At 40.1% G+C, this 3,973-nt stretch overlaps 1 long non-coding RNA gene across 1 annotated transcript; it reads left to right on the forward strand.

Annotated features, from left to right (window-relative positions):
* Positions 1-65: 65 nt before the first annotated feature.
* Positions 66-3,151, forward strand: LOC103376347 (uncharacterized). Its single transcript, XR_521304.1, has 4 exons — positions 66-322; positions 644-715; positions 2,292-2,347; positions 2,869-3,151. It is a non-coding gene; the product is annotated as an uncharacterized LOC103376347 (long non-coding RNA).
* Positions 3,152-3,973: the final 822 nt, after the last annotated feature.

Here is a 3,973-nt window from a genome sequence, read left to right on the forward strand (position 1 = left end):
AATACCAATGGTTCTCAGGCATGTTGTGTACTTCTGTGACTGTAAATAGTTTTCAGGTCTGTCAGAAACCAGCTCTTGGTGTTGGTAGAATGAATTCACCTCAGTACACAGTCAGAAAGAAAGTAGGTCACCCTGCAGATCAAACGTGATCCTCTGCAGTCCGAAGCAGCGAGGCGACTCTCTGCATCCTGTCTCTTTGACCACTGGCAGCTCTCTCAGCGCTCTGATCTCGTTTTTCTTCTCTGCAGGCCGAGAAAGCCGAAGGATTCATCAACCTTTCCGGCTTCACCGTCCAACAGGCCAAGCAGTGCAGGAAGAAACAGTACGACGCGTTTGCTTTTACCAGTCCGTCTTAAAGTGTGCAGCTCTCAGTTAGAGCCGACCCACAAAAACCCAGCACCGGCCTGAGTCGGCTGTTTGTGGCCAGACACTCTGCTGCTGCTGCTTCACACTGTCAACATGAAGTTACACCAACATAATGTCTTTAAAAAAAACACATACAGTTAAACAGTAGTCCAACTGTCTCATTTGGTCAAATCAAATTTACGTGGTGAGAAATCTGCTGAGTGACTCCATCAGCTGTTGATGTGTGCAGTAGGTTAGTGTGTGTTTGACCTCTGACCTGCTCTGTGTTTGGTTTCAGTGCCATCACAGCCAGTCATCCTCTTGTTGTGAACATTCTGATCGCTGCAGAAAGCTTCACAGAGATGAACAAGTGAGTATGTCACTGCTTCCTGACTACTTTACTATTTATTTTCACCTTATAAGTAATATTAGGAGGATTTTTAATACTGAGCCTGAGTAGGAAGTGTAACAGTCTTTATTCTATTTAGGCTGAACTATGGGTCCATTATACAATACACCTGCTGACCACCAACATGTAGTACCACTTTGCACATAACACAACATCACAAAGCTGCTAGCTGCCTCATTGTAGACTGATTTTTAGTTTTTGCTGCAACACAATGTCACCCAGCGAGGCACCATGGCCGCCTGATGTGAATGCTATATGTCTGCTATTATAAATAATATTAGAGGAAAGGGTAGACGTTTCCAAAACCCCTTTGAAATCTAAAATTAAGATAACACTGCATATATTGTTTTTACCTTTATGCCATGTATAAAAAAAAAAACTTGTGTGTTGCATTTATGAAATCAATGAACTGCTACAGAGAAAACAAAATTTTATTTCTGCAACAAAAACATTTTTAACACCAACAACAACAAAAAAGACGCTGGGTTGAAGGTTACCTTTAATTAAAATACTAAATATCTATTTAAATTACCCTGGTATTTATGAAATAAAAAGCCAATCTTAAATTATCCACCTAAAGCAAACTAAAAATGCCTTCTGGTTGTCCTGCTGCCTGCAGCTGGACTGCTGACCAGACTGCTGACCGCCTGTGAGCGCTTTGGGACGGGAGGAGCTCACGGCAGCACCGCTGCTCGTTGAGGACAGTAACTGCACAATGATACGTGTTTTCAGAGTCTCCAAAACACCAGAAAAGTCTCCAATAACACTAGAAAGAGTCGCTAGATTTGTTGCTAGTCACTTTAGCCAAAAAAACCCTCAAAAAACTGCCAAGATGATTTGGAAATTTGCCAGATTTAGCGAGAACGTCATCAAGGTGGCAACACTGCACATGTCGGCGAGTGTCGCACATCAGTGGTTATGACCCATATTTTGAGCAAGTTCACAAACATCTTCAAATTTAGAATTACATTTTAAAAACTAACGAGCTAAAATAAAATACATTTAAATTAAAATACTCACTATTTATTTTCCAAAGCCACAAGGAACCACAGCAGAGGTACCCCTGCTCTAGATGATGTGATGACTCTCCAGATGGATTTTAACCTGATTACTCTACTTATACATCTACAAGGCTCATAGTTCCAAGATCCAGATATCACCTTTGACCTGGGGACTCTAATCATATACAATGACGTGGAACACCAGATACCACAGGAAGTAAAGGGGTTACTACAACAACTGGGGTTCATCCTATGAGGACCAAGAACATCTAGAGCTTTTTTTTTGTTTTTTTAGCATTCCTGTCTTCATTAGACAGTTACAGTAAACACAAACAAGAAAGCGGTGTCATGTATTTTCAGTATGTGGTAATGTTCATCGCCTGTTATGCCACCACTTTTAGAGGAACAAAAATGTACTTAGTTCCTCTTCCTCCTCATCATCTTCATATCTCTGTTTGTCATCTTGTGATTTGATGAGTGGTTGCTGTCTATCATGTCGAATGCTGCAGTCTTTAAGGCCGAGAATCTGTCTGCAGGTGGATCAGCAAACTGTCAGAAGCAGCCGAGCCGTGCGAACTGATCGACAGCGAAGGTCAGACGCTTAAATATAACTGACACACATCTGTACTGTATGTGGTGCAAACAAGAAAACAATCATGATCATTAACCGCTGTTACTTCCTTTCATAGTTCTTCTTCTCTTTTAAATGATACCCTTCTGTTCTCTACATCTTCCTACATTTTAATGTTTTGATTCCAACTTTATTTTTCTAGTCTTTCTTCTCATTTTTTCTCCCTTTGTGTCCTCACTCCCATCTTCCTTTTTCACAGAATTCTAACTCATTTTTCTTTTCTTTCCTTCTGCAGCTGCTTCACTCCTTTCCTTCCTTTGCTTTTCTATTAATTTTTTTCATTCCTGTGTGGCTGCTCCTTTTTCTTCTTCCAAACTTTGCTCGTCTTTATATATTTCTTATTTTAAGTCTTTTTCCTTCCATCTTTCTGACTCTACTCCCATCTTTAACTTCTTGTAACTCCTTTTCTCCTTTTCTTCTTGTGTCCTTCCTTTACTCTCTCTGTTTATCTGTTTACTTCTTTTGTTTTTTTGCCCGTGCAGAGTGCTACAGCGAGGGGAGCGATCAGGACGTTGACGACTGTTCTCTGGACTCTCAACTGGACGCAGAAGACTCTGAATATGTGAGCTACAAGGTCTACACTGACAAAATCCACATGAACCTGGGCACTAAAAACAACACCTTGTGCCATAGTTCATGACAGAAAACAACAGCTGCTGCTGCATCCAGGATAAAGCGTCAAACTTTCCCTGCTCTCTAAATCGCACATTTTGTTTTGTCCTACCAATACAGTCGTCCTCAAATGTATTCATACCCTTCCATTAAAGAAAATTCACAATAGTCACTCAAACAACTAGAGACTGAAAAAAGTAATAATAAATAAAAATTTGCTAAATTATAATTTAGTGAAATAAGATGTTGCTTCTGAATTTTGGTTGAAAAGAATAATTTTAAAAAACAAAAACAAAACTGTCCTGGACAAATTAGAGCACTTTGCTGATGAGCAGTGGGACAAAATCAAAATCCCTGTCAACAGGTGCAGAAGTCTGATGGAGAGTTACAGGAAACACTTGATGCAGTGATTGGCTCAAAGGGTTGTTCAACTAAATAATAGTTTTCGGGTCCCATCATGCTTGTTTTTTTTGTTTGTTTGTTTTTTAAAATACTTCTGTTGAACCACAATTCAAAATCAGTGTCAGTATGCATACAATTAGGATGTAGTACTTTGTCATAATATTGCTCCTTAAGCTTTAACTGTCTTGTTTATATATTGATTGTGGGTCACAAGAACCAGAAATGCAGCCCTGCATAAGGCAAAAAGGAGTCGCCCCCTGCTGGCAGCTAGGAAGTATGCAGGTTTAAGGCGTTTCCATGCTCACTTTTCAGACCTGGAGGCTACAGTCATCTTTTCTATACAGCCTTTGGATTTTACTTTCAAGGAGCTGTCATGATGCCCAGAATTATATACAGTTAAATGCTGACCATTAAGAAAATGTCGCCATTTCTGGACAAAACCTCTCTGTCTTCACCCATAGTTTCACTAAAGAACAAATTTGAGTCGTAGTTTGGTGACACTGGCTGTCGCCATCTTGGCTGAACCCTCCTAACTACCATGTAAGGCTAAAATGAGCCAAGAGTGGAGTCATG

The sequence above is a fragment of the Stegastes partitus genome, unplaced genomic scaffold (genome assembly GCF_000690725.1).
Source record: "Stegastes partitus isolate 25-593 unplaced genomic scaffold, Stegastes_partitus-1.0.2 Scaffold3927, whole genome shotgun sequence".
Classification (NCBI taxonomy): Eukaryota; Metazoa; Chordata; class Actinopteri; family Pomacentridae; genus Stegastes; species Stegastes partitus.